The following is a 15,909-nucleotide window of genomic DNA, read 5'->3' as shown; positions in this document are numbered from 1 at the left end:
GAAGGAAGACTCTCTCCAGTGCCCTAAGACAGAAGAAGGAAGAATCTCTCCAGTACTCTAAGACAGAACTGCTTCCCAGTTAGTAACTTTAAAGTGCTTCTCAGAGCTTTACAGCCAGCACAAAAATTACCTCGTTCTGTGGTCTCAGTAATTCTGAGCAGCAGCAGCAGCAAAGCCTAACAAATGTTGTCCAGTTCTAACTGTGCTCAGGGCAGCAGCACAGGCACCAAAGCTCTCTGTGTGTGTCGGAATCTGTGGGTATTGGTGATTCCGAGATTGTAGAAAGTCTCTGTCTTTCTGCCCCGTTGCCAAAGAAGAAGCCATAGTTCGTCTGTGCTGGTTTCAAGGTTGTTTATTTTTGCTTATCTATAACATGTTCTGCTGCCCTGCCGCAGGTCTGTCCTGCAGGGCAGTGTGCGGGGCTCTGCCCCTCAGTGGGATGGTACAAACATTATATACAAGAAATTACGTGTACTATATTTACAATAATGTGCCAATATCTATCATCTACGTTGAATAGTGTGTCCCCAGCCTAAACCAACAGAAAAATGCCAACATCACCAAGAACATGGAGGTAAGGAAGAAGAAGGAGGAAGAACAGGTTCAGGCCCACTTTCCTCCATCTTAGAACTCCTGACCCCCCTGTACAAAGTAAAACCCCCCTGTACAGGTGTTAAAACCCCCCTGTACAATACTAAAAAATTTTACCCTCTAATTTGTGACTACTTTTACTATACCATCTAACCCTCTGTGACTGCTTGTTCCACCTTCAAAGTTGGTAATTCATTCCATGGTTCAAACTCAAGATCACAGCTGTTTTCTGCTGTTTGCCAGGGTCTAAAATGCTTCTGACCAAGGCCTGGAACCTCTAAAAATGTCTGAGGGACATTTTGAGTTCCGACATCTCCCCTCTCTGTTTGAACCTGAAACACCCGCTTTATCATGCTGTTCAAGGTCTTTTAAATACACACGAAAATGCATGGTAGAACAAGCAGAAGAACTACAAGTCCTATAAGAATATAAAATGCTATTTTCAAAAGTTCTTTTCACAATGGTGAGATATCAAAAAAGCTAAACAAATCATCCCATCAGGACCCTGTAACTTTGTTCAATTTGCTAATACTACTTTGTATTTGTTTTATATTTTCATGAATGGATTTTGAATGATCGGACAAGTTCACGCAGCACATTCCCTCAAACTCCCCACATCCGTGCCCATGTGTCAGCAGCAAATAATCAATTGCCGCCCTGTTTTGAAGCACTGCTTGCCTTGCACTGTTGATGTCTGTTAACATGTCACTCAGTGCAAACGAAATGGCACGACTGTGTTTCCTCAACCAACATGCTATATGATCCAACTGTGTCAAGGCCGCCCCTGATGCTGCTTGGAATGAGAAAATTGCTACTGCAATTCTCCGAGACTTGTCCCAGGTAGAAACATCATCATCATAATTTGAACTATATTGTTCAAGGGATCCTTTCCTTTTTGAATCAAGAACACCTCTTTGACAACTTTGTCCATGGTCTGCCCCATGCACTGAGGCAAGGACAGCACAAACATCAGAAGAATTACAATATTTTATAATTACGTACAACTATTTTCAAAATCTCTTTTCTACAACTGTGAAAAATGAAACAAATTGAACACACCATCTACCTATGATTTAATTTTTCTCCAGGTGTGTTTGGTCCTCTGATACCTCTTTAAATTTTCACTCGTGTGTCCATGTGTTTACAATAGATGTTCAATTACTGTTTTGTTCTCATTTCTCACTGCTAGCTAACAAATCATTCAATGCAAAAGAAATGACATGGGCATCTTTACTCTGCCCACAACCTCTTTTGATCCAACTGCACCAAGGCTCTTTTTGATGCCACCTGCTGTGAAAGCAGAACCACTCAGTTTTTCTGAGCCTTTTTTCTTGGTATTAACATTATCATTGTCACAATTTGGATCATTTCATTCATCAGATTTTTTTTCTCCTTGCTCTCTTATCAAGGTTTTGCTGTGTGTTAACAAAAGATCTTTCAATGCTGCATGGACCACCCTTGATTTTTGCAGGGATAGCAGGCCAAATTCTGTCCCCGCAAATGAAAAACATTCCCTTCGGTAAAGTGGCTGGATGTTGAAAGGATGGTTTGCTTGTCATTTTGGTATGATTGCACCAAGATGACGCATTTTTATAAAAAGGCTGATTCGGAGTGACATCTATTGTATGATTATCTGTCTTTGCCACTCCTGATGAATTAAATTTGATGCACCATTTCATTTTTGTTGACCCAAAATGTCCAAATCCAGAGGTTCAAAGTGAGCCATAGGAAGGAACTGTGTCCAAACATGCCATCCCTCCATAGGGTCTGAAAGAAACTTCAGAACCCCTGGAAGGATGTCCCCTGGGACTGACCATCCCTCCACTGGCACACCTACCAAGCATGTTGAAAATGGTTTCTCTGGTTTCGAATGGGTCAGGCAAATGCTGTCCAGACCAGCTGCTTTTGCCAAAGTCTCCCACACTTTTTCCCTTAGTTGTCTCATGGGAAAATCTGTCCTGTTGCCCAAAGCAACAGGTGAAAGAATGAAGCACATGAACGCTATCTGTCTGAATCCCATGTCCATGTCCCCACCCTCTGTGAGAAACCCCGCAATGCAGCAACACCCAAACAACACTTGATTTCTCAGAAAAAACCCCAAGTCTCTGGGTGATCAATCATTGTCCGACGAGACGTCTGCAGCGTTGTTGTCTGCCTTCATCTGCGTGCTTGCCTCTCTGCTTCTCGGGTCTACGTCCACTGGCGTCTGCACCCGATAAGGTTACATGTGCTTTGCTGGCATTCACTTCAGTCCTTGTCCTGTAGAAACACAAGCGAAACCCTCGCCCCAAGTTATCAATGTAAATGAACCTTTAATCTGTCCTGACTCTGGACTTCTGATCAAATCGAAAGGATTTTCCCTTAGTTTTTCCTGTGGGCTGTTTGTAACATATCTGACAATTAGTAGAGTGGGCTTTTGAGAAAAAACCATTTAAAAAATTCAACACATTTGTTCAACCCTGCCTCATCCCTTTTCTGTCCATCCAAGTGGATTTCAGGGTGTGATGTGTTCTTTGCTTGCTTGACCTGAGGGAGAATGAAGAATATTGAAAATATGTTTGACTCTCTGTTTTTTCAAAAATTTGTCAAGCACCTTGCTTGTGTAAATTGGACCATTATCTGTTTCTATTTCTTGTTGCACTCCTAATGATGTAAATGCTTATAAAAAATGTTTGCAGGTATGTTCTGTGGTCTCCCCTGTATGTAATGATGCAAAAATCGCCTCTAAAAATGTATCAATTGAAATATGGATATTTTCAAGTCTCTCAAAAGATGGGTATTTTGTGACATCAGCTTGCCACAGCTGAAGGCTTTTACAAACCTTTCAGATTGTCCATTCCTGTAAATACAGGAGACTGCACAAACTGGCACTCTGGCAAGCAGATTTCCTTTGTCTGACTTTCAGAAGGGTGAAAGGTTCCCATCAATGCCTGTGCATTTTTGTGAAAACATGCACGGCTCAATTTTGTCTGCTCGAAAATGTTTGGCAGTGTCTGCAAGATGGGCATTGTGAGTCTATTTACATGAGCATTCCCTTTTACTAAAAACCTCGGAGGTGAAGAATGCACTCTGATGTGTTTATTAATGTTCTCTGTTTTTCTAGGATTATTTTCATGCATAATAGATATGAATATAAAATTTCCTTGTCTGTATGTCTTAAAAGCGATTTCTCTAATTGTTTGACCACATTTGCAACATACACTGAACCTGCAATCAGATTTAGGGTTCCTGAAATAACTGAAAAATCCCTGACCATCGTTACCAATTTTTCAACCTGTGGTGAACCCTGCACCACCCCGACATCTGATTCCCATCTCCCCGCTCTTTTTTTTTTCCCATGTGACCACCGATCCGTGAGTCCCCCCCAAACCACCAGCGAACACTGTCATTTCTTCCATTGGTTCTTGGCTTCTTTTTTGTTTTTTCCCTGAAACTCACTTTTACATTTAACATTTTGTGTGTTGGAAAACAAACTGTGCGAACTTCTGAATGCCCTAACAACGTGATTGAAAAATCCTGCGACTTTGGATTGTCCACTCAAAATATTTCTTCTTTAAATGTAAATGAATGATTAAGAAATCTTTCCCTGACATTGTCAGCAATCTGGTCTCTGCCACAATAATGATCTGAGCTCCCATCTCTAAATCTGTAAGAATTGTTTTTGAGGGTCTGCAAACTAAAAAATCCCACTTTCAACTTCTGTGGAAACATTAACAAAATCCTTGCTCAAAGCTACTTATTTGAACGATTTTTTTTTCCAATTTTATCTGTCCAGTGTCTAGCACTCTCTTCATATTTTTCTCAATGATCAGCAAAATCAAGTCTACAAAATAATTATATCAAGAGATTAAAACATACAAAATCTTCAACCTCATTTCAGCCTTATTTCAGGCACTTCTTCACTCCTTTTCTTTTCTCTTTTTCCTTTTTTTCTCTCTTTCTCTTCTTCTCTTTTGAAACAAGAAAGTTGAAATATAAACCATAATATAGAACAAGACAAAATATCTCAATAATAAAATGCATAAAACTTATCAAAATCTATAACAATTCAAGAAAATTCAAAAGAAAGATATTCTAAATAGCATATATAAAAATGAACAAAGCACGATCATTAGAAACCTTGTGACAGCAGTTCAGAGTCTGCAAACAGCTGAAACATTTGTTTTCAGTGAAAATCCTTGGCATCCTTTCCCGGACAAGGCTGGCAAGTTTCACCTCAAAGCTGTGTCAGCTGTAACATTTGTAGAATCAAATTGATGGGTCAAAAATGACCTGCATATCATTCATTTTTGTGCAGAAACCTCTGAATTTTGCTGGCAAACTCATCTGTCCAAGTTAAAATCAGGGTCTGGCCAGGACCCAAACTTTAAACTGGAGAGATGTCCCTTAACATATTATATAAAACAAAACTTACACTAACAATACATATATAATACTTAAAACATAACAACCTATTATAACATTTTCTTATAAAATAAACACCTGAAGTTCAAACCGATAAACTGGTCAAATGACACAAAGATTCATTTTTCTTGAAACTCTTTTGAAGGAAAAGGATGCCAATTGAAGAAATCGTAAGATTAACAATGGCAAGAGGTTGTCAGAATGCTTCAGGCACCTCTCTCTGAGATTTTCTGAAAAACATTTGAGAATGATAAAAAATAGAAATGCAATGATTCCACTCACGAGAGATGTAAAAACGAATCAGGAAGTTCACCTAGAAAAATGCACAATACAGTTAAAATTCAAAATGAGACTTCAGAACTGGCATGTAACCTGGATAAGATTACATAAGCAACAATAAAACATACGAGAATTCACTATGAAAAAACGAAGCACAAATCTTCACCCAATTACATGATAAAATTTCTTAACAATAACATTTATAGAACACTTAAATAATTAAAAATAAAGGATTTGAAAACAAATGCCTTTGTATCACTATACGAAGAAATGACAGACTATAAAACTGATTTTTAAACAATGAAATCAATCTCAGAAAACTCAAAACAAATTCCTTTACAACTCTTATATACTGATAAACTTATAATAAAACAGAAAATACTAAAACAAAACCAAGAATCCAATAAATCCAAAACCTTCTCCTTAAATCAATGTTCATTATTACTTTGTGAACTGTTTCAGTCAAAACCTTCTCATTCTCAAAGAAAAACAACTAAACTTTGCTGCCAAATAAATTTGACCTTTGAAAAACTTAAAATAATTTTTGAATCAAACAGTACTTAAACTCAATATATAACAATCTTAGTAAAGAATCCCTAAATTATATTAACTTTACGAAATCCATATGTATCAAATTAACAATATATAAATCCATTATCAATTAAACCTTTATAAACTTAACTTCTTCAGGGCCCAAACCTAAAATAAACTTAAAGTAATATACTCTAATTAAACAATACTTAACTTAAACGCAAACCAACTATATAAAAATCAATTCTATCATTAATAGAATGTTAAAATACAACCTAACTTAAACCTTAATATAATAAATTACTAACATTTCATGCTATTTAATTCTCTATTTCAATTTTCATTATGATATCACTTTTTCACATTGTGTTCCACAATCATTACTTATCATCACACCGGCTGGGCGTGTCTGCTTGATCAATTCTGTGACCTAGCTGAAAAATCTGGGGTTAGTGTTTAGAAACATTGGGGAGATTTAAAAAAGGCCTTGTGTTGCACTGGTTTTCAAAAAGCGACTGACTGATGGAATTTTATTTCAGGGTGAAAGTTGGGAGTCTCATCCTCAGCATTGCTGCAGGATATTTGCTGCTTGTAAAGATTGTTTGCTGTGGCTCTTGTGATTTTTTTTTTGTTTGCCGCTGCTGCTGAAAGGAAACCTGCTGTGGAGAAGGGTGATCAAAGGAATCCCTGCCTTGGCTCTGCTCAGCCCCCATCTGCACCGGCATGAGAGCACCGGGAGCATTTCTGGTGCAGTCAAACCCCGCTTCTGCCTGCGTTAGGATGGCTGCGCCCCTCTCTCTTGCTCACCCTCCGTGCTCACACCCGCTGTCAGCTGTTCCGAACCAGCGCCTGCAGTCTTCTCCAAACCCAGCACTCCCATTCTCAGCCACTTCCGCGTTCGCTTTAACTCTCGCAAACGCATGCGCAGCCTCTCTGTCTGTGTCGCCATGGGAACAAGGGAAGGAATCCCCGCACCAACCGCGCCCGCCTGCACCGGCTCCGCGCGGCCGTTCCTCGGGAACGCCCCCCCCCATTCTCTCTGTCAGGCCTGGCCCACCCCGGTCTTGCTCTGGGTCGGCTCTCTCGGTCCCCGAACTGCCGCTGGAGCCCAGCGCGATTCGGCGCTCTGCTGACGTCATCAGCACGCGCCGCCGCGTTCCGCGCTGTCGCAGCCCCGCGCCGCGTCCCGCCCGGCCCCGCGCTGCTCGGGTCTCTCCCCGCGGCCACCGCGCAGTCTGCGGACGGCTGGCTGGCGGCCACCGCCGCCCCCGACGCCGTCTGCGCCCGTGCCCGTGCGTTCGAAATGCAAGAGATCTCCGCTCCGACTTCCGGGTTTTCCTCTACCGTCTCGCGCATGCGCGCTGCCATGGCCGCGGCGACAGGAGAGTCCAGCTCTCCGTCCAGCCGCCGGTCTGGCCAGCGCCGCTGCTGCGAACTGGGAGCTATTCCCCGGCACCTGCCGGACGGTGCTTTCGCACTCTCACGGACCCTCATCATGGAACGCATCACCGGGCGCTCCGGGCGTCTGACCGCCGCCCCCGCGCCCCCGCCGCCTCCTGCGTCCGCGTGGTTCCCACTGCCCCCCCCCCCTCTCGCCTGCACCGCGGGCTGCTTTGAACTCCCCACCCGCGCAGCTGCGAGTTCTCTCCTCTCTCTCACTTTTCCCTCCGCTCTACACTCACGTCTGCCCCTCCCCCCAGGAGCCGCCGGCGCCGCTGCCCCCCCACTGTGGGTTCGGACTCGGGCAATGGCCAGTCCTTTCCCCCACCGAGGGCTGCGTCTGTGCCTGGCTTGTCTCACTGTCTGGGGATTTTCTGCAGCTGAGGAGCTTAGAAATTGAGATTTGAGGAGTCTTGAGGAATAGTGTGAACCTGGAGACACAGGACATGATGAGACACCACCCCCCCTGATCCTCTTCAGGAGGCAATTTGCTTCCCCTGGTGAGGAAAATTGCCCGAAGCTGCTGGCTGGGCCATCTTCCTCCTTGTGCTCCCATAGGAGCCTTAGCTGTTTAGTCTAAAATGCCGCGTTGTGAAAATGACTCTTATTGTCCTTGCTGAAGGCAAAAGTTTTTGCGGCAGTCTTATCTTTTTTTTTTTTTCTTTTTCCTGTGGCTCGGTAATACAGTTGCTTATTGATCCCTTGCCAAAAATTTAACTCAAACAAAAGATGTACATCTGTGTGCGGGTGAGTATACTGCACCCACAATAACAAAGCTTTCATCTCATTTGAGGCTATCTCTACCAGATGGGTAAAAGTCTTGCCCTGTAGGGCTGAAAAAAAATTTTTTGTCTGTCCTTGGGAGCATCCCTTCCCCATGTTCTTAATTTCAACCATTCTCACCAAAAGCTGAGTCACCACGAGGTCAGTCCGGAGATGGCACTGTTCATCGTCCAGCAGGTCACAGGCGAGAAATCCCAGGCGCGCTTCTGGTTTTCCTCCTCCTGGCTGTCCTCCAGACGAGCTGTCTTGATGAAGGTCAGGTTCTTATCTTGAGCTTTCCTCTCCCTCTCCTCCCGGAATCTGCCGAGAGCATTTGTGCTCTGTTCCTCTTCCTTTCTTTATTTTTTTGTTTTTCTCTGCTGATGAAGGTTGGAGGTTGTTTGATGTTTCTTCTTGTTCTTCTTGCTGATGCCCGCACAGGGACGCCAATTGTCGGAATCTGTGGGTATTGGTGATTCCGAGATTGTAGAAAGTCTCTGTCTTTCTGCCCCGTTGCCAAAGAAGAAGCCATAGTTCGTCTGTGCTGGTTTCAAGGTTGTTTATTTTTGCTTATCTATAACATGTTCTGCTGCCCTGCCGCAGGTCTGTCCTGCAGGGCAGCGTGCGGGGCTCTGCCCCTCAGTGGGATGGTACAAACATTATATACAAGAAATTACGTGTACTATATTTACAATAATGTGCCAATATCTATCATCTACGTTGAATAGTGTGTCCCCAGCCTAAACCAATAGAAAAATGCCAACATCACCAAGAACATGGAGGTAAGGAAGAAGAAGGAGGAAGAACAGGTTCAGGCCCACTTTCCTCCATCTTAGAACTCCTGACCCCCCTGTACAAAGTAAAACCCCCCTGTACAGGTGTTAAAACCCCCCTGTACAATACTAAAAAATTTTACCCTCTAATTTGTGACTACTTTTACTATACCATCTAACCCTCTGTGACTGCTTGTTCCACCTTCAAAGTTGGTAATTCATTCCATGGTTCAAACTCAAGATCACAGCTGTTTTCTGCTGTTTGCCAGGGTCTAAAATGCTTCTGACCAAGGCCTGGAACCTCTAAAAATGTCTGAGGGACATTTTGAGTTCCGACATGTGTGCACATTTGGACCAGTAGTGAGTCAGTTTGCATCCTACTCTGACCTTTCAATTTATCTCTGCAATCATAAAAGTTTTGGGTTTTCTTTTTTAAAACAAAATTTCATTGGCTTCACTTAAATATCTGCTTTTTTTAGTTCTCTAGGAAAGCTAGAGCTCTTTTCTTTAAAACGAAAATAAGAAATCACTAGGATATGAGTTAGGAGTGGAAGAACTGAGGAAGACAAGAGCAGAACTAATGTGAGTAAGATTTGAAGGATTTTATAAACCCAGTTCCTTTGTCAACTCCACCCTCTAAATGGCCAGGTGTGATGGGAAATTGGATCCACCCTGAACTGATTCTAGCATCAGGAAAATCCTCATAACATAGCTCGGAGTTTTACAAAAGTTTCAGTTTCATATCCCAATAATTGATGCTGCGGTGACAACCTCCATCTGGTACTCATGAGTCACAGTCATCACATCTGCTAAGGGGAAGAAGCTAACTTTTTCCCTTTGCTCAGAATATTTTGCCTTGTCTGCAATGATAGTCCTAGGAATGAAAAATTGTTTGCCAAGTTTGAGCCCTTCTTGAAAGGGATGGTGTGTCATATACTGGCAACTTGGAAATGAAACTGCAATCTGTTTTCTCAGATCAGTCTGAGAAAAAGACTGGTGGAACCGTGTTCTATACTTCCCAAGACAGAAACAGGAACAGCCACCAGGAAAACAAAAACCAAGATCAAGGGGATCCTGTATCCTCCCCCCATCAAGCTAAGGGCAGCAGCTTAAAGAAAAGGAGTGAATGGAGGGAAGTCCAAGCTCAGGGTGGCAGGTGAGCCCCCTCCTTGTCCACCTTCACCCTCTCAGGTGTGGAATCCTAGGAGCCTACTGGGGAGAGGACAACAGCAATGCCCTGGAGAGATGCACCTTAGGCTCTGGGCATTCCTCACAGCTCAGGGTGAGGAAAGAAGCTTCCCCCATGGTGCTTTGCAGCACTATGTTAATTTGTCCCAGTTCTGTCCACCCCATTGTCCCATTGGCCTTCCCTACTCCTTTTACCTTTATATGTTCAAGTTCTAGTAAGTTCTCCACTCCCTGTAATCCCATTGGTGTCTGTAACCCCACATATCCACCCTGGTATTCTCTATTGGACCCCTCACAGTGTACCACCCTTGAGCCCTCAGACCATTACCCTGATACTCTTCTCCGACCCCTCTTTTCCTGTAATTATACCCTGAACCCTCCTTTGTCTTTGGCCCCTGGACCCCTTCAGCGTCGCCTGAAATAAAGCACATTGGAACTCCATGCCTGGACCCTCCCGTGTCTTCACTGCCAAGCTGCTGCGTGTGTGTGTGTGTGCTGGTGCCCTCGTGGCTCCTACCCGTTGGCACAAGACGCTCTCAGGGAAGGTTGCGTCCACCACCACCGCAGATCACAACACCCTGGTGGCTCTGTACAATAGGAATGAGGGTCTGGATGTGAAAGGCCAGTCAGTGGACAATTGTCCATCTCCACCAGAGGTGTTGCCAAGGTTAGAAAAGCCTACCGCCTGTATCACAACCACCTCCACAAGGAAAAAAAGATGGGTTATAGTTGTAGGTGACTCCCTTCTGAGGGGAACAGAGGGTCTAGTATGATGGACAGACTCTCTTAGGAATCTCTGCTGCTTCCCTGGGGCCTGGATTAAGGACATCTACTAGGAAACTTCCTAGCCTAGTACTGCCCTGGTACTATTATCAATTACTGCTCTTCCATGTGGATGGCAATAAAGCTGTAACATGTAGTCCAAGGGCTATCAAAAGAAGCTTCCGGGCCTTGGGATGGTTGGTGAGGGAATATAGAGCACAGGTAATTTTCTGTCCTCCCAGTTGCAAGCAGCAACATTTGAAGAAAAAACTGACCCAGACTATACATACATGGCTCTGCAGTTGATGTCACTGCCACAATTTTGTGGGTTTTGACAATGGGATGGCCCACACAGCACCAGGCATGCTGGCATCAAATTAGATTCACCTTTCTCAAAGGGGAAAGAAGGATGGGGTAAGGAAGGTCATGGCCTGTCTGGAGCTGAACTTTGCAAAGGATGCAAAGAATATCAAGAAGTGCTTCTAGAGGTCTGTTTACCAGAAAAGGAAGGTCAAATAAGGTGTAATCCCCATGATTAACACAAATGGCAAACTGGTAGCAACAGATGAGGAGAAGGCTGAGGTACTTAATGTTTTTGCCTCAGTCTTCAATAGCAACCTCTCTTCCCATACCTCTCAAGTGGATGAACAGCAGAATGGGGACTAGAGGAGCAAAGTGCTTCCCACTGTAATAGAAGATAGGGTTTATGACCATTTGAGGAACCTCATTATACATAAATCCATGGGACCTGATGAGATGCATCCCAGAGTCTTGAGGGAATTGGCTGATGTAGTTGCCAAGCCACTCTCCATCATATTTGAAAAGCAACAGGGGAACACCTGGAAATAGTCCCAAAAGAATTACAGAGGGCTCCCCTGAAAAGCTGATGAGCCCAACTAAAGTGCCTCTACACCAATGCACACAGCATGGGTAACAAGCAAGAGGAGCTGGAAGCCCTAGTGCAATTAGCAAACCATGACCTAATTGCTATCACTGAAATATGGTGGGACAAATCACACAACTGGAGCACTATAATTGAGGGCTATAAGCTTTTCAGATGAGATAGGCTGGGAAGAAGGAGTGTTGTCCTTTATGTTAAGAAGTTGATACATTGTGAAGAGCTACACCTGATAAACATCCATGAACAGGTTGAGAGTTTGTGGGCAAAACTAGACTAATAAAGGACACCTTGTGGTTGGAGCCTACTACAGGCTGCTTGATCAGGGGGGTCCTGCCCATGAGGCCTTCTTGCTTCAGCAAGAGGAAATATCATGCTCACAAACTCTCCTGATGGGGGATTTCAACCACCTGAACATCTGCTGGGAAAGCAATTGTGTTGGTTTTGCAAGGCTTGATTTTTGGTGAGGAAGGAAGAAGCCAGCCATGGAAGTGATTTTCTGTGAGGAGATGCTAGAAGCTTCCTCCATGCCTGGCAAATCCAATCATTGGCTGGCTCTGAGAATAGGCACACTGCTAAGCCAAATAGAAAAGCTGGTAATGCCTCTATGATAACATATTTAAGAAAGAAAATAAACTGCAAGAAACCTCTTTCTTCCTGCCCTCTGAGGGGTGGTGAGGGGGCTTTGGGGCCCCTTGATGGTGGGGCAGCCAGGCCCCTTCCCGGTGTGGCAAGGGGCCCTTTCTTGTGTGGCTTCCAGGGCTATGCTGCCAGGGGACCATTCCAACACTGTGAGCAGCCATGTGACCATGACCCTGTGGCCAGTGGGTCGCTTTCCCGCCTGGCCAGGCCAGCACCAGGAGTGCTCATGCGGCTGAGGTGGCGTGGCTGAGGAGGTGCCACACGGTCGCTGCCATCTCATCATGGCTCGCAATTAACTTTATTTGTTTAGTCACTTCTAGCCAGCCATGCTGCGAATGGAAGGGCAGAAGTGGAGGCATCCGCTTTTTGCATAAGTAGAGGCGTCCGCTTTTTCCATTTTGGCGCCCCACACGAGGAGAGGCGCTGTGTGCAGTCAGCAGCTGGTGTGGCTCACATGGTGCCGACGGTGATGCCTTGGAATGGCTACCTAGAACAGAGCTAGACAGACTTAGAGAATAAAGTAGGTATTTTTTAAAGGCCTTCAACAGATATGCCTTGGGCAGTGCAAAAGCTTCGCAGAGGCTACACCCAAGATGGACAATGGTCATGAGTTTCTCAGACAAATATAAGTTTGGACTATTTGCATATCAGAGTTTAATTGTCCAATCATAGCTTCAGGTAATGAAGTCATATTCCACCGGTTTGCTTCCCTGTGATTCACTTTTGTTTATACTTTTCGGGGCCTGAGGCAGAGAGTGTTTTTGGTTCTCAGGCCTAGAAGGATTGTTTTGTCTGACGAAATTGTGAAGAGAGCTTAGTGAAACTCTATATGGAGTTCAGAGTTATACACTAATGCAGTACAGGATCTGAAAAATATAAAAGCTAAAAACTTAAGGCATCATTCCCCTGCTTTAGAGGCTTGACAAGGCCTCTACCTTGTTGAGACTATACTAAATATCCACTAGTAGTATGTATTTAACTGATACTGTTTAATAAGAAATTACACAGAGCTGTCAGAAGGCTAAATGGCTATCTTTACTGAACTGCCTCTTTTTATATACTCCTCTGATACAGGTGGACCTGATTGGTCATTTAATCCATACATTTCACCTGATTGGCTAATTAGCAATATGCCCATTTGTAAACAATCCCATGAGAATAACAAGAAAACAGATATTAGAAAAACAACATCTGCAGGTTGTTTATAATAATTGGCTATCATTGTTTATCTCCAGCTCCCTAAAGTCTCCCAGGCTGATTCTGGGAAAACTTATCTAGCTTTCTCACTCTCTGACCAGGCTGTCACATCCACAGGTCCCCCTTTTTTTTTAAAGGAGGAGGCAGTGTTTGTAGTCCTCTGTGGGGCCCCTTGCAGAAAGGAGAACAAACACAGCTCTAGAGGTTCCTCTAGTAGTAGCCAGTTACCAATCAGAACCTCAATTGGATGCCAATTTAAAATGGTCAGAAAGATCAAACCTTGTGGTTCCCTCTTACAACAAATACACTATTAATCCTAAAATCAGTTACCAATTCTAATACAATATCAATGTTAATTCTAATATAGTAACAACACATCTTTAGTATGTTCAAAGAACTGGCAATCTAACTTGTCAACAACCCTTTTCCAGAAACAAGGAAAAGATAGAATGTTCATTCCCCACTCATAGAAGGGCCATCTGATTGATGGCCAGCATCTTGATCATCATTCAGAGGTTGCCTGTTGGCCACTGTCTGAGATTGAAAGGCAAGATGTTTTCTAGTACCATCTGTGTAGCAGTTACCCTTTGGGCACTTTTCCTTATCTCCTGTTAATGGGCCCATCAATGTCTTGCCACATGACTCAGAGATAACACTCTCCAGGAGCCAGTTCTGTGATCAAAGACACACCTCATGACTCAGAATGACATAAGCCCATTGTGAGATACTCCGCCCAGGGGAGAGGAGCAAAGCATTCCCACCTAGATATATCCTGGGATTTCTAGACAGAGAAACAGCCTTCCCACAGGTTTCCAAGAGAACACAGCTGGGGTTTTTCCACTGGACTGACTACACCTCTTCTACAGGTCCACTGCACAAACAGAAACCACATCTGCCACTCCAAGAGGACTGCAGCCACTCCAATTTGGACTACTTCCAACACGCTGGCCAAAGGGGTGTCAGGTTGTATTCTGACTTGGTCGGTGGTCTTCCTTTTGTATCATTGCATGTATTTTGTCTCTTTTCCTTTATCCCAATAAATTGTATTTCTGACTTGGAGTCTCCCACTGCTTTTGCTTTCAAACCAGAATATAAAATATAATTTTGGCGCCCAATGTGTTGCACGAGGTACTGAGAAAAGTCAGAATAACAATTTTGTATTGTAGAGGGTACCTATTCACTATGATGCTTAAAATACTCTTTTGGGTCTTATACCTAACTCTCTATATTTCCCCAAATGTGGGGAATAATCTGGCAATTGTAATGCTCATGTGTAGACCAGGGTATGGTATGAGAATTGCTTAATTGGTCTATTATGTCTATTGCATTATAACCTCAAGGCAATGAACATGATTTGGACTATGTACTCAATTCTGTTTACTTGTCCTAATCTAGGCTGCTACATCTGGGGCCTCAACAACCACACCCAGCCCCTCGGGGGGGGGGGGGGGGTGTAAAGACTGAGTTTTTCCAACCTTTCAGGCTTCACGCAGCAGTTTTTGAAAATGTTGAGATGTTGAGTTCCCTCTGGATGCCAAGGACAGCATAATGTTGTTCTTAGTTCTGCTTTGTCTTCTCTGCACCGTCTGCAACATGCTTAGAAACAAAACACTACATAGTGTGATGCAGCGTCTTCTTGAGGAAGAGGAAATAAGAAGCAAAGCAGCAGTGTCTGTGTCTGCACAGAATGCCACAACAGCATCCATATCTATGCAGACTGTCGCAGAGGAAGAAAGAACCAAAAGCAAAACAACAGTCTCCATGTTGGTTTGAAAAGACAGATCTTCTGTTAATGCGCCATTGAATGACTCACTGCATGACTGGTAAAGTTACATCATCCCATTGTTAGATGCTCCACCCAGGGGGAGGAGCCAAGCATCCCTACCTGCATAAAATAAGCATTTTTTGGGACACCAGAGCAGCCCCTTCTCTGGATTCCCGGAGGAGCAGCTTCTTCCCCGCTGGATCCCCAGAGGTAGACCAGGCCCATATACTCCATCACCAGACCTTCAGAGAAAACTACACCCTTCTACAGGATCACCGCTTCAGCAGCATTTCATCTGCCTCTCCAGGAGGAGCAGCCACCATTTAACTGGACTACTACCAACACCCTGACTCCTCAGGGTGTCAGGTTTCTGACTCAATCAGTAGTTTTGTTTGTACTAATTACATTTTTTAAAAATTAGCTTTTTTCCTAGTAAAGAACTGTTATTCCCATTCCCATATCTTTGCCTGAGAGCTTTTAATTTCGAAATTGTGATAATTCGGAGGGAGGGGGTTTACCTTTTCCATTTCACAGGAGGCTCTTGCCTTTCTTCACAGACTTCTTTCTTTTCAAACTAAGACAAGGTTGTATTCTGATTTGTCAGTGGTTTTGCTTTTGTATTATTGCATGTATTTTATTTCTTTTCCCTTTTCCCAATAAATTGTATTTCTGACTTG

The 15,909-nt window shown here is 43.7% G+C and overlaps 1 long non-coding RNA gene across 1 annotated transcript; it reads right to left on the bottom strand.

Moving 5' to 3' along the window:
* Positions 1 to 337: 337 nt before the first annotated feature.
* LOC140682150 (uncharacterized) lies at positions 338 to 7,088 on the bottom strand. The gene is made up of 2 exons (XR_012053413.1): positions 6,628 to 7,088; positions 338 to 5,308 (listed from the first exon to the last, which is right to left on the bottom strand). It is a non-coding gene; the product is annotated as an uncharacterized lncRNA (long non-coding RNA).
* Positions 7,089 to 15,909: the final 8,821 nt, after the last annotated feature.

Source organism: Taeniopygia guttata, chromosome W (genome assembly GCF_048771995.1).
Source record: "Taeniopygia guttata chromosome W, bTaeGut7.mat, whole genome shotgun sequence".
NCBI classification, from domain to species: Eukaryota; Metazoa; Chordata; class Aves; order Passeriformes; family Estrildidae; genus Taeniopygia; species Taeniopygia guttata.
This window is presented reverse-complemented; position numbering and strand designations above follow the sequence as displayed.